This window comes from Indicator indicator, chromosome 34 (assembly GCF_027791375.1).
Source record: "Indicator indicator isolate 239-I01 chromosome 34, UM_Iind_1.1, whole genome shotgun sequence".
Classification (NCBI taxonomy): Eukaryota; Metazoa; Chordata; class Aves; order Piciformes; family Indicatoridae; genus Indicator; species Indicator indicator.
Genome location: NC_072043.1, coordinates 7,114,524 through 7,137,567, shown reverse-complemented (window position 1 = coordinate 7,137,567; position 23,044 = coordinate 7,114,524).

Below are 23,044 nucleotides of genomic sequence, written 5' to 3'. Positions count from 1 at the left end.
AGATAAGTTCTGCTTCTTGGGTGTTAAACCTGATTCTGCCTCAAACTTGCTGTGGGACCTCCTGTGCTCATGGTTGTGCTGTGCAGACACAGGATCACAGATCACAGGGTGTTAGGGGTTGGAAGGAACTCTTGAAGTGCAACAAGTCCAGCCCCCTGCCAGAGCAGGACCATAGAATCCAGCACAGGTCACACAGGAACACATCCAGATGGGGCTGGAAAGGCTCCAGAGCAGGAGACTCCACAACCTCTCTGGGCAGCCTGCTCCAGGGCTCTGGCACCCTCCCAGTGCAGAAGTTCCTCCTCCTGTTGAGGTGGAACCTCCTGGGCTGCAGTTTCCATCCACTGCCCCTTGGCCTATCCCAGGGTGCAAGTGAGCAGAGCCTGTCCCTGTCCCCTCCCTCCTGACCCCCAGCCCTCAGCTCTTGATAGACATTGATCAGATCCCTCTCAGCCTTCTCCTCTCCAGACTGAACACCCCCAGGGCTCTCAGCCTCTCCTCCCCAGGCAGTGCTGCAGTCCCTTCAGCATCCTTGGAGCCCTCCCTTGGCCTCTCTCCAGCAGATCCCTGTCCCTGCTGACCTGGGGAGCCCAGAGCTGGATGCAAGGTCTCAGCAGGGCAGAGTAGAGGGGGAGGAGAACCTCCCTGGCTCTGCTGGCCACACTCCTCTGGATGCACCCCAGGACCCCATTGACCTTCTTGCTCCCCAGGGCACATTGCTGTCCCATGCAGAACTTGTTTCCCACCAGCACTCCCAGCTCCTTCTCCTTGGGGCTGCTCTCCAGCAGATCCCCTCCCAACCTGTCCTGCTGCAGTTTATTCTTCCTGCCCAGATGAAGAGACACCCTGAGATGCTTGCCCAGGGGGAGGCTGGGGGTGGTTGCTTGTGTTTAGCTTTCCTCCTGACTCATTGCCTTGAGTGCCACGATCCTGCCTGTCTTCCAGGGCTTCCTGCCCCCAGTGGGGAGTGTACTGCTGGGTTTTACTGCCAAGGTGGAGCAGCAATCCCCAAGCCCACAGATGGTGTGACTGGGAACATCTGCCCCGTGGGGACTTACTGCAGTGAGTACCCAGCAGCAGCAGCAGCCGGGGCTGAGGATTTTGTGTCACATCATAGCTGAAATACTGAACCTAGTGAGATGGGTGGCTCTGAGAGCATGGTGGCCAACTTGCTGGGGTCTGACCACAGTGCCCAAAGTCCCAGATTCTTCCCCTGGCTCTCCCCCTGCCCTGTTCTAGGAAACTGATGACATATTTGTCTCAGTGCTCTGATGTGTGTCTCTTGTCAATGCAATGAGCTTCACCTCTGTTCCCCTTGGTGGAGTGGAGCTGATGATGTCAGTCCTGTTCCACACAGCACTGTGAGATCTCTGAGTGAATACCAAGACCACCCTGATGCTGTTTCCAGGCTGCTGTGTGTTCATCCAACCCCTGACAGCAGCAAGCTCCTGTGTCCCCCCATTGCTGCTGTGTCCCCCCATTGCTCCTTTCTTATCCTGCTTCTGTTCCCACAGCTGCAGCCTCAGCAGTACCTGAGCTCTGCCCAGCTGGCAGCTTTTCCAGCCTCCCAGGGAGGAGAATGCTGTCAGAGTGCCAGCCTTGCCCCTCTGGCTTCTATTGTGAGGAACCTGGCCTCAGTGCCCCAACTGGAGAGTGCTGGGAAGGTAAGTCAAGAATGAACTGAATCTTGACAAAGTCTCTGGGGACATGCTCGGAGGAACAGGTTTCATAAAGTCATAGAAGGGCTTAGGTTGGAAGGGAACTCAAAGATCATCTGTTCAACATCCTACCATGGGCAGGGACACCTCTCAACTAGACCTTGTTGCTTAAGGCTTCATCCAACCTGGCCTGAACACCTCCAGGGTCAGGAGACTTCCACAGCCTCCATAGGCAACCTGTTCCAGGGTCTCACCACCCTCCTACTGAAGAACTTCTTCCTCAGCTCCAGTCTAACCCTCTTGAAGCTCCCCCTCAGCTTCAAACCATTCCCTCTTGGCCTGTCTCCAGACACCTTCAGGAAAAGTCTCTCTGCAGCCTTCCTGCAGGATCCCTTCAGGTAGTGGAAGGCAGCTCTAAGGTCCCCCTGGAGCCTTCTCTTCTCCAGGCTGAACACCCCCAGCTCCTTCTGCCTGGCCTCATAGCAGAGGTTCTCCAGCCCTTGGATCATTTCTGTGGCCTCACTCCAGCAGCTCTGTGTCCTTCTCCTGCTGGGGACACCAGGACTGGAGGCAGGATGGGAGGTGAGGTCAGAGCAGAGCCCAGGGGCAGATTCCCCTCTCCTGCCCTGCTGCTCACACTCCTCTGGCTGCAGCCCTGCACACAGCTGCCTGCTGGGCTGCAGGAGGTCACTGCTGGCTCCTGGGGAGCTGCTCAGCAACCAACATCCCCAAGGCTTTTTCTTCAGGGCTACTCTGAACCCACTCTGCACCCAGCCTGGATTTGTGCCTATGTACTGGCCAGGATCAAATATCTTTCTGAGAGGCACTGCTCAGGGTGGAAAAGCCATGTCCCTACTGGGGAGTCAGAGAGGTGCTGGGCACTGGTTTCCTTCTCTTGACTGGAGAAGAACAATTTCTAGCTCTGTGTGGAAAGGCCACCAGTGGTTAAAGCAATTCAGACATGAAAGCAGAAGTGTATTCTGAGCAGGCAAAATATTGGCAAGGAAAAACTCTGATGTTCAGGATAAAAAAAAAAACAAACAAAACAACAACAACTTTGAAAGCTTTCAGTAACTGAAAGGAGAAGAGAGCTCAGTGCTGCTCTTGCTCTTGCTCCCCAGGTGTTTTCCTGTGCCACCTCTAAGTTTTGCCCTTTGTTCTGGGGGCCACTGGGTGGTAAATCCCTTCTCAAGAGTGCAGCAGGTAGGGAGGTTTGTCCCAGCAGGAGTGTGATGCAGATCAAGAGTCACTGAAGGCCAGCAATAGATTTATTTCTTGAGTGGCCACTGAGGTGCTTTGTGTGCCTGGGAGAGCCTGCTGGGAGCCTTCTCCTCTGATGAGCAGTGCCTCAGGAACTCTCAGCAACTGATGCAGCTTCCCTTCCTCTGTCTCCCCTGCAGGTTATTACTGTGACAGCCAGCAAGGCCCAGTGACTGATTTCACACTGTACCCATGCCCACAAGGCTTTTACTGCCCACCAGGGACAAAGAGGAGCACTCAGTACAGCTGCCCTGCAGGTACCTTTGGACCAAGGCAAAAGCTGAAAACCATCAAGGAATGCCAGAGGTGCCCACCAGGAAAATACTGTGAGCTCCCTGGGCTTGCTGCCCCAACAGGTATGTTGGGGTTCTGCTGCTGCTGCTGGAGAGCCTGCCAGGGACTGCTGAGGAGTGCCAGGGTTCTGAGGGTAACTGTTCCATTCTGCTTGTCAAGAACTTCCTCAGAGGGGAAAAAAAAAAAAAAAAAAAAAAGACAACACAAAATAATCTTTTTTTTTTTTTTTTTTTTTTCCTAAGCAAGGAGTGAGAGAGAGAGAGGCTGCAGAAACTAGAACTGAGAAAATCCATCTGGGAGTTTTACAGTGCCAAACGTGGCTGGCATTCTGTTGGGAATTAATTTGGGGTTTCCATCCTAGTTCCCAGAAAATTCATCCTCCCAATTGATGCACAGGTGATTGGGATAAGCAGAGAAAGAGAGGGCAAAATACCCAGCAATGGCTTCTCCTCTTTTTTGTTTTAATTCTTTCCAGATCATTTTTCTTTTTACATCAGCAGTGAGGAGTTTTCATTGCTTCTTCCCCTCTACAGATAAAGGCCCAAATTCAGCAAAGCACTGCAATAAAGCACTCCATGATTCAGTCTTCACAGAGTCAGAGAATTGTTTGGGTTGGTAAAACCCTCTAAGATCAGAGCCCAACCATCAGTCCAACACCACCATGGCCACTAAACCATGTCCCAAAGTGCCATGGCCACACACTTCAGAGAATCACAGAAACACTCAGGGTGGCAAAGAGCCTCAGGGTCACCAAGTCCAACCCAGAACTACTCTGCAAGGGTCACCCCTAAACCAGAGCCCCAAGCACCACATCCAAACCAGCTTTAAACACAGCCAGGGTTGGTGACTCCACCATGTCCCTGGGCAGCACATCCCAGTCCCTGACCACTCTTGCTGGGAAAAATGTTTCCTATTGTCCAGTCTAAACCTACTCAGTGGCAGCTTGAGGCCATTCCCTCTGTTCTATCACTAAGCACCAGTGAGAAGAGACCAGCACCAACCTCTCCACAACCTCCTTTCAGGTAGTTGCAGACAGCAATGAGGTCTCCCCTCAGCCTCCCCCTTTCCAACCTAACCATCCCCAGCTCCTTCAGTTGCTCCTCATCAGAGTCATTCTCCAGGCCCTTCACAGCTTCCTTGCCCTCCTCTGCCCTGGCTCCAGCACCTCCACATCTCTCTTCTATTGAGTTGCCCAAAACTGGACACAACACTCAAGGTGTGGCCTCACCAGAGCTGAGGACACAGTCTCAAGCTGTGCCAGGGGAAGTTCAGGCTGGAGGTGAGGAGAAAGTTCTTCCCAGAAAGAGGAATTGGCCATTGGGATGTGCTGCCCAGGGAGGTGGTGGAGTCCCCATCCCTGGAGGTGTTCCAAGAAAGCTTGGCTGTGGCCTTGGAGCCAGGGTTTGGTTGTCAGGAGGTGTTAGGGATTAGGGAATAGGTTGGACTTGATCTCTGAGGTCTTTTCCAAACTGGTTGATTCTATGAGTGCAAGGGGACAATCACCTCCTTCAGGAGGTGCTCCCTGCTCCTCCTGGACACAGCATTCCTGACACAAGCCAGGATGCCAGTGGCTTTCTTGCCCACCTGGGCACACAGGTTTCTTCAACACCTCCAGGGATGGGGACTCCACCACCTCCCTGGGCAGCCTCTTCCAACCCCTGACCACTCTTGCAGGAAAAAAATTTGTTCCTCATCTCCAACCTAACCCTCCCCTGGCACAATTTCAGGCCATGGTTTGCAGCCTGGCAGTGGCTCTGCACATGGCAAAGCAAATGCCTGTGCTTCAGTCTGGATTCTCAGATCTGCAGTTAAGTGCCTCCTATTTTGCTATATGCCTGTGTTTGGTACCTGCTGTTCTGTTTTCCAGGAGATTGTGCTGAGGGATTTTGGTGCAAAAGTGGTGCCAGAGTAAGAAACCCTCAGGATGAAGAATCAGGAGTTCCTTGTCCTCCTGGTCATTATTGTCCTGAAGGTAAGGTGCTCTGCTGCAGCATAAGGCTTCAGCTGAGAGAGTTCAGGCTGGGAGAGTTGGGGCTGTTCAGCCTGAGGAGGAGAAGGCTCCAGGAAGACCTCATAGCTGCCTTCCTGTACCTGAAGGAGACCTACAGGAAGGCTGGGGAGGGGCTGTTGAGAAAGGCTTTATGTGGTGGATTGAAAATTCCCACCCCTCAACATTAACTTTGCCAGACCAGCTCAGCTGGAAGCAAATGGAAACCAAACTACAACCTACAGTGGAATGCAATCAACATAGGTTGGACTTGATGAGCTCTGAGGTCTTTTCCAACCTTGTTGATTCTATGAATAGGTACAAAATGTACAATATTTACAGAGATTTACAACTAATGAACAGCACAAAGACACCCCCCCCCTGGCCAAAGACCAGGGGAGCTGCAACAGCTTCTCCCTTCCCTGCCTCCTCCCCTGTAGGCAAGGGACAAGAGACAGAAGGACAGAAGCAGAGATATTAGACTTAGCCAAAACAATGCAGCCAAGGTCAAGCAGAAGCAAGTTAGCCTCTCCCAGCCAGAGGAAGCAAGAAGAGAGCAAAATTGTTTTGGGAACCAAATCTTATGGTGGATATCTCTCCAATGGGGTGGTTTAGAATTATCTTTATTTTCCTTTTTACACCCAAGAGTGATTTATTTGCATTTTTACTACTTTCTGTTCAAGATCTGTGAAAAAAAAAAACTTTTAAAGGCATAGCCTAAAACTACCACAGCTTGGAGTGATTGGATGAGAGGCAATGGTTTGAAAGTGGAGCAGGGCAGATTTAGGTTGGGCATCAGGAGGAAGCTCTGCACAATGAGGGTGGGGAAATCCTGGAACTGGTTGCCCAGGGAGGTGGCTGAGGTCCCATCCCTGGAGACATTCAAGGTCAAACTTGCTGTGTCCCTGAGCAGCCTGCTCTAGTTAGAGATGTCTCTGCTGACTGCAGTGGGGGTGGACAAGCTGATCTTTGAGGGTCCCCTCCAGCCTGATGCATTCTGTGGTGTTTAATTCATGACCTTTCCTCACTCTGGTGCTATTGATTCTTGCCAGGTGCACCTCTCCCACTGCAGTGCCCTCCTGGCACATGGTCTGGCAGGGCAGGCAGCAGGAGTTTGCAGGACTGCCAGCTTTGTCCTGGGGGATATTACTGCAACAGCTCTGGGCAGAGGGCCCCCTCTGGACACTGCAGCCCAGGGTAAGTAGAAGAGCAAACACATTTCCTGTGTGTGTGTAAGGAGAGATGTCTGCCAGGGCTCTGTTCCTCTCTTCATGGCTGCAGGTTCTACTGCACCTCTGGAGCTCAGACCCCAACACCCACTGATGGCCTCTCAGGAGCTCCCTGTCCAGTCAGTCACTTCTGTCCTCTTGGATCCAGGAGCCCAGTGCCATGCCCCCCTGGCTCCTACATGCCACACACCCATGGAGAGGAGTGCCATGCTTGCCCAGAGGGTGAATACTGTGTCTCTGGTGAGAAGCCACAGCCGTGTCCCCAGGGTGAGTTAAGGTCCCAGTCAGAAGCCTGGATTGTCTTTGGTTTTTCCAAAAACTGCTGATTCTGTTCAGTTCTTTCTTTTCCAGGGTATTTCTGTCCCACAGGCACAGCTCTTCCAGTTGCTTGTCCAGCAGGCTCCTACAACCCTTCACCAAGGCAAACCAGCTGCCTCCCCTGTCCTACAGGGTAAGAGTGAGACTGAGCTTAGCCTTGTGTGTGGGAGTGTGAGGGACTGCTGGAAAGAATTGCTTGTCCCAGTCAGCATGGGGCACTGAAGGTCCAGAGAAGTGGGCCATGGGCATGATCAGGGTCCTGGCAGCCCTGCTAGGTGAGGACGGACTGAGAGAGCTGGGTTTGCTCAGCCTTGAGAAAGCTTAGGGAGACCTTCTCACCATGGAGCAGGACATAAAGGGTGGCTACCAGAAGGATGGAGACTCCCTTTGTACAAGGAGTTCCATGGAAAAGGCAAGGGGTGATGGGGACAAGTGACTGCTTGGGAGATTCCCATTGGATTCCAGAAGATTTTCCCCATGAGCACAGTCAGACACTGGAATCATCTCCCAAGGGAGCAGTGGACAGTTTGAAGCCTCAGCTTGCCAGGGTGCTGGGCCAGCTCATTACAACTCTATTGACACCTAGAAAGGTTGCAACAGATGACCCCTGGGGTCCCTTCCAAGCTGTGATCCAGTGTGTGGTGAGAAAATGAGGTGAGGAAGCGGAGGGGAACCACTGAGCCCTGTTCAGCAATGCTGAATATGGGAGCAGGCAAAGTCCTAACCCCAGGTACAACTCCAATGGGATGGAATTTGGATCAGAAAGCTTCTGACAGCAAGGAAAACATTGGCACCAAAAACTTTTTTCCCATGTCTGAAGTATTAGATGGTTCCCCTGGCAACAGGCTGGCAGAGGAATGGGAAGAGAACCTTGCATATACCTCCTGCTGAGCCTGACTTGTCCTTGGGGAATTCACTTCCAATTACTGACTGGATTTGACCTTGATTACCTTTTACAAGTTGATGAATCACAGCCTGGATGTGTTATGACTCAAGTTAAGAAAATGATGTCTCTGTGGCTTTTGCAATTATGCCATCAATTTGGCACATGAGGAAACAACTGAAGGTGCAGTAATGTGCAGGAGGAGATCTCTTTTTGTGGCCAATACAGCACAGGGCAGCAGCCACAGCAGGGTGCCCAGGCCCACCAGGAAGTTATTGTTCAGGTACTTGTGGACAGGATATCACAGAATGGCTTAGATTGGAAGGGACCTCAAAGATCATCTGCTCCAACCCCCTGCCATGGGCAGGGACACCTCTCAAATAGATCTTGTTGCTTAAGGCCTCATCTTGAACACCTCAGGGAAGAGGTATCCACAGCCTCCCTGGGCAGCCTGTTCCAGAGTCTCACCTCCCTCCTGCTGAAGAACTTCTTCCTCAGCTCCAGTCTAACCCTGGTCCCCCTCAGCTTCAAACCATTCCCCCTTGTCCTGTCTCCAGACACCCTCAGGAAAAGTCACTCTGCAGCCTTCCTGTAGGATCCCTTCAGGTACTGGAAGGCAGCTCTAAGGTCCCCCTGGAGTCTTCCTTTCTCCAGGCTGTACAAGCCCAGCTCCCTCAGTTTGTCCTCACAGCAGAGGTTCTCCAGCCCTTGGATCATCTTTGTGGCCCTCTCCTGGGGTCAGTCCAGCAATTTATGTCCTTTTTCTGATGAGGACACCAGAAATGGATGCAGTATTCAAGGTGGGGGTCTCACAAGAGCAGAGTAGAGGGGAAGAATCACCTCTCTTGACCTTTATTTCCTTTCTTTCTTTTTAATTTTTTATTAAAAAAAAAAAAAAAGCCCCCAGCAACAACACAAACAAACAAAACCAAACCAAAAAAATCAAAAAAATCTCTCTCTGGTCCAAGGTTCTTCTGCCCCAAGAATTCCTCTTCCTTTCTGGAGAACAAATGTGCAGCTGGCCACTACTGCCCTGCCAGTACTGCTTTTGCAACTCAGTTCCCATGTCCTAAGGGGACCTACAACCCACAGCCTGGCAGCAGCCTGATGTCCCACTGCACTCCCTGTGACCCAGGTAAGCAGCAAATAAGTTTATCTGGGGGGGTGGTGAGAGGAGAACATGTGGCAATGTGTGATGAGTGCTCTTGAGCTTCAGTGGATCACAGAATCCCAGAATGACTTAGATTGGAAGAGACCTCAGAGACCCTCTCCTCCAACCCCCCTGCCATCGGCAGGGTCTCCTCTCAACTAGACTTGGTTGCTCAAGGCCTCATGCAGCACTGAATCTCCCCTAGGGAGGAGGCATCCACAGCCTCCCTGGGCAGCCTGTTCCAGAGCCTCACCACCCTTGTACTGAAGAGCCTCCGCCTCGGCTCCGCTCCGCTCGCCCCCTGCTCCGCCTCGGCTCCGCCTCGCCTCCGCTCCGCTCCGCTCTCCCCCCGGCTCCGCCTCGGCTCCGCTCCGCTCTCCCCCCTGCTCCGCCTCGGCTCCGCTCCGCTCTCCCCCCCTGCTCCGCCTCGGCTCCGCTCCGCTCCCCCCCCTGCTCCGCCTCGGCTCCGCTCCGCTCGCCCCCTGCTCCGCCTCGGCTCCGCTCGCCCCCGCTCTATCCCCGCTCCGCACCATTCCCCCTTGTTCTGTTTCTAGACACCCTCATGAAAAGTCCCTCTGCATCCTTGCTGTAGGGTCCTTTTAGGTGTTGGGAGGATGAACCGCTGAGGTCTGCAGCTTGCTCTCTGAGTGTCCTTCTGCATTCCTTCCCTCCTCAGGGCACTTCTGTGCATTCTCAGGGCAGTCCCAAGTCACAGGACCCTGCCTGGCTGGCTTCTACTGCAGGGAAGGTGCTTCTAGTCCCACACCTACAGATGGCCTTCTGGGGAACACATGCCCAAGGGGAACATACTGCCCTGTGGGCTCTGGCTTTCCACAGCCATGTCCTTCTGGTTATTATAGCAATTCAACTGGGAATACTGGGATTGAGGACTGCCTCCTGTGTGATCCAGGTACAGTGTTGAGAGAAAGGATTTACCAGGACTGCAGCTAGACACCAACATTTCCTGAGAGACTTGGTGGTTCTAGATCCAGCAATCATAGGATCAGAGGATGTTAGGGGTTGGGAGGGACCTTCAAAGATCATCAAGTCCAACGCCCTCTGCCAGAGCAGGACCATGGAATCCAGCACAGGTCACACAGGAACACATCCAGAATCTTCACCAAATGTTTTCCTGGGGAGAGATGTTGGGTAGAGCACAGAGAGACCAAACCTACCACTTTGCACATAGGAGGCTGCTCTCAGTGACCTGTGAGCTTCTCCCCACCCTTTCTCCCCATGCTTCCCTACTTAGAGGTGATGGAGGAGTGCTGCTGGTAGAGGCAGATCTCTATTTGCAGCTGTTCTCAGTGAAAGCATCCCCGGGGGAAGAGGTGGAGGGGGGGGGGGGGGGTCTCCAGGGGAAGAGATAGAGGAGGGTCTTCAGGGGAAGAGGTGGAGGTGGGGGGGTCTCCAGGGGAAGAGGTGGAGGTGGAGTCTCCAGGGGAAGAGGTGGAGGTGGAGTCTCCAGGGGAAGAGGTGGAGGGGGAGGGTCTCCAGGGGAAGAGGTGGAGGGGGTCTCCAGGGACAGAAATGTGGGTGGTCAGACCCAGGTGACATCACACACACTGCTTCAGTGATGATTTCCTTCTTCTGCATTTGCCATGGTCTGTCCTGTGTGACTCTCAATGCTGTGGTCCTTTTGTCCCCTCTCCCCTCTTCCATTTCAGGCTATTTCTGCAATGGGACTGGGCTGGTGTCTCCAACTGGATTGTGTGAGGCTGGATTCTATTGCAGTGGGGGAAGCCTTTCTCCTAAACCTCCCAGTGTAAGCTGTGCCTGGTGTGAAATGTTGTGTCCAAGCTGTGCAGGTGTGGTGCTGAGGGGCATGGTTTGGTGGTGACCTGGCAGTGCTGGGTGAAGGGTTGGACTCAACAGCCTTAAAGGTCTCTTGCAACATAAGTTGCATGGTTCTGTGATTCTGTAGGCTCTAACTATGCTGTTTTGCCTTCAAAGACAACAGTCAGAGGAGGACCATGTCCACCTGGACATTACTGTGTGGCAGGGAGCAGCAGAGCCCTGCCCTGCCCTGCAGGGAGCTATAGCCCATCCTGGAGCATGGCACAGTGTCTGGAGTGCCCAGAAGGCTTTTACTGCACAGCTGCTTCCACAAGCTACACCAAGTGCCCTGCAGGTGGGTCTCATTTCATGGAATCACAGAATGGGGTGGGATGGAAGAGGCCTTAAAGACCATCCAGTTCCAACTCCCCTGCCATGGGCAGGGACACCTCCCACCAGCCCAGCTTGCTCAGGGTCTCATCCAGCCTGGCCTTGAACACCTCCAGGGAGGGGGCACCCATTTCATTGACCCCCACTCGTTCTGGGAATCTAGCAGAAGCCCCCACCAACTATCTGGAGTAGATTTGTCACTGGCCTGGCTTGCAGGAGGTGCCCACCTCTCACACCAGACAGATCAATGACCTTGGGCGAAATCCTGAAAGCTTGAAAGGATTTGGTTCCTGTCTGAAATGGTGAATGAAGCAAACAACTTTGACAGCTGCCCTTCATCAGGCACTCTGAGACCTTCTCATTAAACCCCAGCATGCTGTCAAACCATTGCTAATGCTCAGCTCTGCTCTGCTCCACTGCATGCAGCCAACGTGACATAGCTGTGGCAGAGCAGGGATGGGCCCACAGCTGTGGCTTGGGATCAGTCCTCCTTGGAAGGAGATGAGGAGAATGCTGTGTGTGCAGGCTGGGGATCCTTCCTAGGCTGTTTCTAGCATGTGTGAGCCCTTCAGAAACCTCTCTTGCCCTTCCCAGGTCACTATTGCCCCAGGAATACAGCATTTGCCACACAGTATCCTTGTCCCCCTGGAACCTACAGTGAGGCCCTCAGTGTCTGGGATGCATCCAAGTGCCAGCTGTGTCCTCCTGGAAGGGTCTGTTCCAAACCAGGCTTAGCAAGACCAGATGGACTGTGCATGCCTGGATGGTTTTGTCCACCTGGATCCACGTCAAGCAAACCAATGTTTCCTGGAAATCACTCTGGTATGGATGGGAAGCATGAAGCATGATGCCTGTTGGTATTGAGGAGGTGGCATCACAGTCACCTAAAGGACCCAGCCAGGTTCAGGATGGCTTCCTTTCACTTCTTCCTTCCCTTAATTCCCTTCTCTTCTTCCTGAGCTCTTTAGATAAAACAGAGTGCTTCCAATTCCTGTATTCCAGCTCAGTCTTTGTCTTTTCCATCAGCAGGCATAGCAACTCCAACTTCTGGATCTGTTGGCTTGTGCCAAGCAGGAACCTTTTGTCCTGCTGGATCCTTTCTTCCTCTTCCCTGCCCTCCAGGTAGGATAAGAGTTTTTCTTCCTGCACAAGCTGGTTGGGTTGGGGGTTTTTGCAGCAAGCAAACCCAGTCCTATGCTGTGACTCCTTGGCTCTGGTGTCTGTCCCATGCTGGCCTTGCTTCTGCCCTCTGCACCAGGTTTGTACTGTGCAGCTGCAGAGCTGGCAGCTCCATCAGGTCCCTGTGAGCCTGGCTTCTACTGCACAGGGAGCTCCACACTCCCAAACCCCATGGATGGAGCAATGGGCAACATTTGTCCTCGAGGCCACTTTTGCCCTGCAGGGAGTTCTGCTCCTTCTCCATGTGCCCCAGGTAGGTTTGATGGCAGCTCTGCTGCATGCTCTCATTTCCCTTCCCACTGCCCAGTGGCTGCTGAGCCTGAGTCTGTGCCACTGCAGAGCAGCCTCTTGTGACTTTGGGCTGAAGCTTTCCTCTCTGTGCTCCCCAAGGGCAGCAGCTATCCACGTGATAGCCTCTGACCAGTGCTGTTGTGTTGGAAACATCAGCCCTAGATGTGCATTCAGACAGTAATGGCTCAGCTGCCTCTGGAGCCTCAGCCTGTGGCTTATGTGCTGCTGGGCAGCTGGGAGGGGGAGTGCTGAGCCCTCTTGGAGGGGCTGTGACACAGCTGAGGGACACATAAGAGCCTCAGCCACCCTCCAGTGAGAGCTGTCCTTTAACAGCATCACTAATGAGACAGAGGATTAAGGACAAAGGCTGTGGAATCTTTCTTTCCTGGATTAAATGGGAAGTTATATTAACAAATCATCGTGCTGCCCAGTCCAGACCAGAAATAGACAGGAACTCAGCTCAGCCAGCACTCAGCACCACCCTCTCAGAACTCAGCTCAGCCTGCACTCAGCACCAACCTCTCAGAACTCAGCTCAGCCTGCACTCAGCACCAACCTCTCAGAACTCAGCTCAGCCTGCACTCAGCACCACCCTCTCAGAACTCAGCCAGCACTCAGCACACTCCAGCTCAGCGCACTCAGCACCACCTCTCAGAACTCAGCTCGGCCAGCACTCAGCACCAACCTCTCAGAACTCAGCTCAGCCAGCACTCAGCACCAACCTCTCAGAACTCAGCTCAGCCAGCACTCAGCACCAACCTCTCAGAACTCAGCTCAGCCAGCACTCAGCACCAACCTCTCAGAACTCAGCTCAGCCAGCACTCAGCACCAACCTCTCAGAACTCAGCTCAGCCAGCACTCAGCACCAACCTCTCAGAACTCAGCTCAGCCAGCACTCAGCACCAACCTCTCAGAACTCAGCTCAGCCAGCACTCAGCACCAACCTCTCAGAACTCAGCTCAGCCAGCACTCAGCACCAACCTCTCAGAACTCAGCTCAGCCAGCACTCAGCACCACCCTCTCAGAACTCAGCTCAGCCAGCACTCAGCACCAACCTCTCACAGACCCCTGCTGGGGGAAGGCTGTCACCTGCTCTCCTAACGGAGATCTACTCTATTTGGGGATGTCTCTGTCAGTGCAGAGGGGTTGAGCTAGACAACCTTTAAGGGTCCCTTCCAACCCAGACCAGTCTGGTATCCCCAGCACAATAAGGACATGGACCTGTTGGAGAGGGTCCAGATGATCAGAGGGTTGGAGAACCTCCCCTGTGAGGACAGGCTGAGAGAGTTGTGGGTGTCCAGCCTGGAGACGAAAAGGCTCCAGAAAGACCCTAGAGCAGCCTTCCAGTGCCTGAAAGGGACCTACAGGAGATCTGGGGAGGGACTTTTGACAAGGTCTGGGAGTGACAGGATGAGGGATAATGGCTTTGAGCTGGAAGAGAGGAGATTGAGACTGGAGCTGAGGAAGAAATTCTTAATAGTGAGGGTGGGGAGAGCCTGGCACAGGTTGCCCAGGGAGGCTGTGGCTGCCCTTTCCCTGGAGGTGTTCAAGGCCAGGTTGGATGAGGCCTTGAGCAAGCTGTGCTGGTGGGAGGTGTCCCTGCCCATGGCAGGGGGTTGGAACTGGATGAGCTTTAAGGTCCCTTCCAATCTAAACCATTCTGTGATTCTATGAATTGAGTTCCTCCCATCTAGCATCCTTTTGGCATCTTCTGCAAGAAGCAGCTCAGGCCAGTGTGGCTGGAAGGTTACTGTGTGAGCAGCTTCTGCTTCTCTCCATAGCCACTTACAACAGGATCTAGAATTAGAAACAATTTCTTTGCTGCAAGATTGATCAGGGATTGGAACAGGCTGCCTGGGGAGGTGGTGGAGTCCCCATCCCTGGAGGAGTGTTCCAGAAGCTGTAGATGTGCTGCTTCAGGATGTAGTTCAGTGCTCATGGAAGTTGGATTTGCTCTCAAAAGGTTTTTTTTTTTTCCCAACCTTAATTCTGATGGGAGAATGTCCATGTGGTGGCTTTTTCTTTCCAGGCTCCTTTTTGGCTCATCGTGGTGGCCACTCAGCACAGGACTGCCAGGCCTGCCTCCCAGGGTGGTTCTGCTCTCAGCATGGTCAGAGCTCCCCAGAAGGCTTGTGCAAAGAAGGCTGGTTTTGCCCAGGGGGCTCTGTGTCAGGCCAGCATTCAGGTAGGAAATACCTGGGGGTCACTCTTTACCTAGAAGGGTTGCAGTGGCACAGTGACCTGAAAAAGCTGCCTTGGAGCTTCAAAGTTACACTGGGAAATGGATGCTTAGATGGTTTGGGTGGGTTTGGGTTTGAGTTGGGTTGGTTTGGGTTTGGGTTGGTTTGGGTTTGGGTTGGGTTTGGGTTTGGTTTGGGTTTGGGGTTGGGTTGGGTTTGGGTTGGGTTGGGTTTGGGTTGGGGTTGGGTTGGGGTTGGGTTGGTTTGGGGTTGGTTTGGGTTTGGGGTTGGTTTGGGTTTGGGGGTTGGGTTTGGGTTTGGGTTGGGTTGGGTTTGGGTTGGGTTGGGTTTGGGTTTGGTTTGGGTTGGGGTTGGGGTTGGGTTTGGTTTGGGTTGGTTTGGGTTTGGGTTGGGTTGGGTTTGGGGTTTGGGTTGGGTTGGGTTGGGTTGGGGTTGGGTTGGGTTGGTTGGGTTTGGTTTGGGTTTGGGGTTGGGTTGGGTTTGGGTTGGGTTGGTGGGTGGTTGGGTTGGGTTGGTTGGGTTTTGTTTAATCAAGTTCCCCAGGTGAAGGGGTGGGTGATGGCTGTGGAAATAGAGAAACAAAGCAAATCATTTGAGGGGATCTCAGACTAGACACGAGGAAGAAGTTCTTCCCCATGAGGGTGGTGAGACCATGGGCTGCCCAGGGAGGTGGTTGAGGCTCCATCCCTGGAGGTGTTTAAGGCCAGGCTGGATGAGGCTCTGGCCAGCCTGATCTGGTGTGAGGTGTCCCTGCCCATGGCAGGGGGGTTGGAACTGGATGATCCTTGTGGTCCCTTCCAACCCTGACTGTTTCCATGATCCTTAGCAAGGCAAAAAGCACCCTGAAGAGAGACCCCCCAGAGGAGCTGATTCCTGGTGATGTTTTCACCTGTAGCAGAGAGCTCCTGAAGCAGATCCCACCCCCTGCTCTGCTCTTCCTTCCCTAAGGGTGCTGTAGAGAGAAGTGTAACTCAAATCCTGACCTGTGTTTGAGTTGGTTTTTTGTTTGTTTGCTCCTAGACTATTTGTGTCCTGTGGGTCACTACTGCCCCACTGGCAGCCCAGAGCCTCTGCTTTGTCCCTCTGGAAAATACCAGGCCCAGGCTGGTAAAAGCCAGTGTGAAACATGCCCAGAAGGAATGTAAGTGAGAGGGGTTTGCTCCTTCCTCAGGAGCTTCCAAGAGCATTTCCCTCTGCCTTAGGCTCCTCTCTGTGTTGTACCCTCTGACATGCAAGGCTGCTCTGCTTCTCTCTGTTCTCCTAGCACCTGTCCCTTCATTAGTGTCATTGTGCTGCAGCCTCATGGACCACACAAAATCCATCCTGCCAGATCTGCCTTCTGGGATGGCCAAAATGACCCTTTCAGGTTGCACCTTAGCTCTGCCTTTGTTTCTTTTTCAAGTGATTTGCTTTCCTTTGATTGTGGAGTCTCCAGCTGTCACTGTTGTGCAGAAAAGGTTTCTTGGTCTCTCTGGCAGAGCAGAGGCTGAGGCAAAGACTTGGGATTACCTTTTTGGGTAGGTTCTGTGCCCTAGAAGACCACCCAGGGGATCTTCAGGAGAACTTCTCACGTGGTGTGGTGAAGCCAATTGAATGTCCAGCAGGATATTACTGCCTGTCAGGAACTAAAGCTGCCAACCAGTACCCATGCCCAGAGGGGACCTACAGTAACCAGACTGGACTGGGAAGCCCTGGGGGATGCAAGCCTTGTCCTGGTGGCACATTTTGTGCCAGTGCAGGTAGGAATCACTCTGAAATCATGGAACCATAGAGCTGTTGAGGTTGGAAGAGACCTCTGAGATCAAGTCCAACCGCTCACAATCCCACCACAAGCCCACCCCTGCTGCTAAGCCACTGCTCCTGAACCACCTCCCTCAGCACCACATCCATGTGGCTGTTGCACCCTTCCAGGGATGGGGACTGCACCACCTCCCCTGGGCAGCCTGTGCCAGGGCCTGAGAACCCTTGCTGGGAAGAAATCCTTCCTGCTCTCCAACCTGAACCTCCTCTGGCACAACTTGAGGCTGTTTCCTCTTGTCCTGTCTCTTCTTGCATGTGAGAAGAGACCAATTCCCCCTCCCTCTGGCCTTCTTTCCCCTCTGCCCCTGGCCTCCATTCCCCCTCCCCACCCCACTTCCTTCAACCTCTTTCCCTCCCCGCCCCCCTCTCTGTCCAGCCTTCTTCCCCCCCTTTCCGTCCAGCCTCTTTCCCCCCTTTCCCTCCAGCCTCCTTTTCCCCTCCCTTTCCCTCCAGCCTCCTTTTCCCCTCCTTTCCCTCCAGCCTCCTTTTCCCTCCCTTTCCCTCCAGCCTCCTTTTCCCTCCTTTCCCTCCAGCCTCCTTTTCCCCTCCTTTCCCTCCAGCCTCCTTTTCCCCCTCTTTCCCCAGCCTCCTTTCCCCCTCTTTCCCTCCAGCCTCCTTTTCCCCCCTCTTTCCCTCCAGCCTCCTTTTCCCCCCTCTTTCCCTCCAGCCTCCTTTTCCCCTCCCTTTCCCTCCAGCCTCCTTTTCCCCCCTCTTTCCCTCCAGCCTCCTTTTCCCCTCTCTTTCCCTCCAGCCTCCTTTGAGGTTGTTGTAGAGGGCAGTGAGGTCCCCTCAGAGTGCTGGCTGTTATGCCAAGGCTCTCTCTGCCTTCTTGAGCCCAGCAGCTGTGACCTGTGCAGTGCCATTGCCTCATCTGACTTTATGCTCCTCTCTCTAGGGCTCTCCTCCCCAAGTGGGCTCTGCCTGCCTGGCTATTACTGCACCTCCAAGGCACGTGTGCCCAACCCTGTTCATGATGAGGCAGGCAGCCTCTGCCCAGCAGGGCATTACTGCCCACCAGGTAGCAGCAAGCCACAGCTGTGTCCCTCTGGCACCTTCTTACCTCAGTCTGGGATGGTTTACCCTAACGCCTGCCTGCCCTGCCCTGGGGGGAAGTTCTGCCAAGGAGAAGGCCAAGCCACTGTCTCTGGTGTGTGTTGCATGGATCTGAGGTAGTTCATGTTGTCCACTTGGGGTGTTTTGATCTTTTCTGGTTGCTGAAACCCAGTGCCAAAGCTTTTCTCTCCTGCAGGATCCTGTTCCTCTGGCTACTTCTGTGACCTTGGATCAACACAGCCAGACCACAACCACTGTCCCCCTGGCTTCTACTGTCCTGAAGGCTCTGAGTCCCCAATCCCATGCAGCCCTGGGACCTTCAACTCTGACAGAGGAAAAGGGAAGCCCACAGACTGTCAGCTCTGCCCAGCTGGATCCTTCTGCACTGGTGAGTCTGAGCTGGGAGCTGGGGGGCTACACAGTGTGAGCCAAGATCACAACATCAGCCAGGTTGGAAAAGACCTCAGAGATCATCAAGTCCAACCTATAAGGACCCAACTTCATTTCTTGCAAGCTTTTCCTTAGCAGCTGGAGGAAGAACAAACTCTTAAGTGCCACAATTCATCTGTGGTAAGCAACAGCTTCTGCAGGGTGTTCAACACAACCAAGTGTTGGGTCCTGCACTTGGGTCACAACAACCCCATGAGTGCTCCATGCTGAGGGTAAAGTTGGTTGGAAACTGCCCAGCAGAGAAGAGCCTGGGGGGTGCTGGTTGACAGCTGAGCCAGGGAGTGCCCAGGTGGCCAAGAAGACCACCAGCAGCCTGGCCTGGATCAGCAATAGTGTGGGCAGCAGGAGGGAGAAAGTACTGGGCATGGCTGAGGCCACACCTTAAACCCTGGGGTCAGGATTGGGCCCCCAAGAAGGACATTGAGAGGCTGGAGCAGGTCCAGAGAAGGACAACAAAGCTGGGGAAGGGTCTGGAGAAGAGGGCTGGGGAGGAGCAGCTGAGGGAGCTGGGGGTGTTTGGTCTGGAGAAGAGGAGGCTGAGGGAGACCTCATTGCTCTCTGCAGCTCCCTGCAAGGAGGTTGCAGTCAGGTGGGGGTTGGGCTCTGCTCCCTAGTCTCAGGTGATAGAAGGAGAGGAAATGACCTGAAATTGTGCCAGTGGAGGGTTAGGCTGGAGATGAGGAACAATTTCTTTGCTGCAAGAGTGGGCAGGGATTGGCAGAGGCTGCCCAGGGAGGTGGTGGAGTCCCCATCCCTGGAGGTGTCGATGAACCCTGTGGCCATGGCACTTAGGGCCATGGTTTAGTGGCCATGGTGGGGTTGGGTTGATGTTGGCCTGGATGATCTGAGAGGGATTTTCCAACCCAAACAATTCCCTGATTCTCCTATTGCCCAGCTGGACAGACTTCAGTTACTCCCATTCCCTATCACTGACCAGGAGGCTTCTGCTGCCCCAGGGGCTCTGCTTTTCCTACACCCCATGAGAATGGGACATAGTCACAAGAGAGGAAGGACTTTTGTGACCTCTGCCCAGGAGGGCTCTTGCATGGAAGTGAGGGGTCTGGAAGGGGCTGTCTGTTGTGGTAAGAAGGGATATCATCTCACCAAGGGCTGAGAATTCCTGTTAGGCTTAGTGGAATAAAAAGGGATTTGGAATGGGGCAGCTTCCTTCTTTCTCTTGAGCTTCTACTAAATCAGTAGCAGGCAAATTGGACTGGACAGGCAGTGCAGCAGTTTCTGCCAAGGGTGGAAATCAAAACACGTTGCAGAGAGTGTATGAGGTGGTAGATGAACAAGGAGGCTGAAGCCAAATCTTTCTCCTCTCTGGGGAATCTCCATGCCTAGGAAAACACAAGTAATGAAGACAGCCCTGTGTGGCAGCTCACGCATGCAACAGAAGAATGGGAGGCAGAAACCCACTCTGCACAGCAGTGATTGCAGTCCCTAGGTGGGATTGCTCTAACAAAACTGCAGAGAGAGCTCCTTTGCAGACATCTGTACCTGGGCTGGTTTTCTGTACTCCCTCTGCCCTCAGCAGAGAGAGAGAGAGAGGCCCTTTGAGGTGCAATTTATCTTTCTCCTTTTAGGATGAGAGGAAATGCCCTTGGAAGTGCTGTTTCTCTCCAATTACTGCAGTGGGAACCTGAGCAGCTAAATCAGAAGTAGGCAGTGATGGATCCCACATCCTGGTTCTGGATGAGCAGCCAGGGGAAGGCTGCCTGTGCTGACAGAGACCCACCTTAGCCTGGCACCTCCTGTGGCACCTCCTGAGCAAGGTGCTCTTCTTTGTGTCCTAGGTTCTGGAGCACATACTCCTGAGCTGTGCCCTGCTGGGTACTTCTGCCTGCCAGGTACCAACTTCAGCACAGAGCATCCATGCCCAAAGGGTACCTTTGGCCCCAGGACTGGTGCCAGCAGTGAGACTGACTGTGAGCCCTGCCCAGCAGGTAAGGGGGGGACTGGCACAAGAAACCCAGGAGCCATACATGGGAAGGCTGAAGAACATGAGTCTGCTCCCTTCATGATATTGACTCCTCTGCTGACCACCTGTGCAGACCCTCACACTGAGGTTGTTTTTTTGTTCATTTCAGGAATGTATTGCTCAGCACCAGGTCTGTCACAGCCATCTGGGTTTTGCTACCCAGGTTATCATTGTGCCAAAGGAGCCATCAGCCCAGCCCCCTTCAAACACAGGGTGAGTGAGTTTCAGCCAGCAGCACAGCAAGCCTGGTGACCTTGGGGACAAGGACTGGTCTGTCACAACCTTTTAGCTTCTGGTGGAACATTTCCCGAGCATCAATGCTCTGTGCAGGCTTCCTCCTGCCTTTTACTGCTGCCCTGGAGAGCTCCTCAGCTGTGGTGAGGTGTTGCTCTTCATGTCTAATCTTGCTGCCTCCTAATGAAGTCTGGCCAGACCTCCAAAAGATCCATCAGGGATAGTCTCCTTCTCTAGGCACTTTCTAGACCTTCCTGGATGTGTTCCTGTGTGACCTGCCCTAGCTGACCTTGCTTTGGCAGGGGGTGTTGGACTCAATGCTCTGCAAAGATCCCTTCCACCCCCTACCATTCTGTGGGAGGTGTCTCTGCCCACGGCAGGGGAGTGGAACTGGATTGATCTTTAAAGTCCTTTCCAACCCCTACCATTCTGTGATTCTATGCCAGGATAGGCACACCCCAGCAGCCAGTGCCCCTTTTATGCCAGCTATGGTCTTCATTTAGCTTCAGTGGCAGCAGACTTGTAGGACTCTGCTCCTCTGTGTCCTGCCCAGAAGCTGTCTCTGCAGTACCTTGTGCTAACTCTGCTTTCAGTGACACTTTCTCCTCTCCTTTGTGTTTTCTGCTCCAGGTGGAATCTTCCAGCCTTGGTCAGCCTGGCAATGACATCTGTCCCATTGGGCATTTCTGCCCCAGTGGTGCAGGGTATCCCATGCCCTGTCCTCCTGGATCCTTCTCTACCATGGTGGGCCTGGAGGCAGAGGAGCAGTGCCAGCCCTGCCCAGCTGGACGGTATTGCAGGGGGCCAGGGCTGGCTGATCTGGCCCAGACATCACCATGCAGTGCAGGGTGGGTGAGACAGGCACTTGGTAATGGCAGAGGGAGATGCCAGCCAAAACACACTGGGCCTGAGCATCTCTTGTCAAATGTCTTGTGTGCAAATATGGTTAGTCTGGAGCAGAGGTGGCTCAGGGGAGACCTCATTGCTCCCTGCAAGGAGGTTGCAGTGGGGTGAGGGTTGGGCTTTGCTCCATAGGATCAGGTGATAGGAGAGGAAATGGCCTGAAATTGTGCCAGGGGAGGGTCAGGTTGGAGATGAGGAAGAATTTCTTTGCTGCAAGAGTGGTCAGGGATTGGCACAGGCTGCCCAGGGAGGTGGTGGAGTCCCCATGCCTGGAGATGTTCAAGAAGCCTGTGGTCATGGCACTTGGGGCCAGGGTTTAGTGGCCATGGTGGGGTGGGGTTGAAGGTTGGACTGGATGATCTTCGAGGTTTTTTCCACCCAAACAGTTCTGTGACTCTCAGCTCCAGATGAATCAGACTACACAGCTCTCTTCTCCCACAAGGTGGTGCAATGACCGGGGACAAGGAAGCGTTTCCAGCCTGTCTGCTGTGAGCAGCAAATCTTCAGCAGCTTTTGTCTGTCTCGTCAGTATCCAAGAGGATACAGAGGCTCAGTTGATCTCTGAAAGAGAAGCTTAGAAGAGATTTCACTGCAGTCTAATGAGATTTCATGGGGAAAGATTCCTGAGAGCAGATGGCTCTGGAATCTAGCAGAGCAAATCACAACAATTGGCTAAAAGGAGAAGCTCAGCTCAGAGCAGAAGTGAGGGCTGCAACTGGAATGGCCAAAAATAATTAGCCACTGAACCAGACTTCTTGGGAATAAGAGGGATTTAACCACATCCCTGTTAATGTTTAAGCCTTCCCAAATATCCCTTTAACCCTAGAAACCTGGCTGTAAACAGCAGTGATTGAGGGTTTCTGGGCTGGGTGGCAATGAATAAAGAATGCATGGTGAGAAATGATGCTGGGCTTCCAAAATCTGTGCAGTTCTTGTCCTCCAGCAGGGTACAGTTTGAGCTTTGCCCAGGTTGCTTTTCAACACCTCTACCAGGTGCCATTGATCATTGCTTATAGCTTGCTGTTCACTCCCAACAGATCTTGCTGCCAGGCAAAGCCCAGCAGCTTTCCTGTTCTTTTGCTCAGGGCTGTTCCTTTTGCACTCAGTTGTTTGCCTTAAGGACTGGGAATTGTTTCTTCTGCAGCAACTGCATCCTTTGAATCATGTCTAAGCTGGAAAAGGAGAGACTGAGACTTCAGATAAGAAATTCTTGAGAGTGAGAGTGGGGAGAGCCTGGAACAGGTTGCCCAGGGAGGCTGTGGATGTCCCTTGCCTGGAGGTGTTCAAGGCCAGGTTGGATGAAGCCTTGAGCAACCTGGGCTGGTGGGAGGTGTATGGCAGGGGGTTTGGAACTGGATGAGCTTTAAGGTCCCTTTCAATCCAACCCATTCCATGATTCCATGCCTACAGTACAGGCTCTTGTTTCCTTCTTGCTTAGCTCTTACACACTGGAGCAGCTTTTCTATTTCCTCATCTTATTAGGGGACTGGAACACTGCCTTGTGAGGAGAGGCTGAGGGACCTGGGGCTGTTCAGTCTGGAGAAGAGAAGACTTAGAGGGGATTTAATCAATGTTTATAACTCTCTGAGGGCTGGGGGTCAGGAGGGAGGGGACAGGGACAGGCTCTGCTCACTTGCACCCTGGGATAGGACAAGGAGCAATGGATGTAAGCTGCAGCACAGGAGGTTCCACCTCAACATGAGGAGGAACTTCTGCACTGGGAGGGTCACAGAGCACTGGAGCAGGCTGCCCAGAGAGGTTGTGGAGTCTCCTGCTCTGGAGCCTTTCCAGCCCCATCTGGATGTGTTCCTGTGTGACCTGTGCTGGCTTCTATGGTCCTGCTCTGGCAGGGGGTTGGACTGCATGATCTCTTTGGGTCCCTTCCAACCCCTGACACCCTGTCATCTTCATTTGGGAGGGAAGAGGTGAAGAGCAGAGTTGTGATGGGTGACAAGAGTCAGTGGTGACATTGAAGAAGAGGCCTGCAAGAAGGGGGAGGATAAAAGG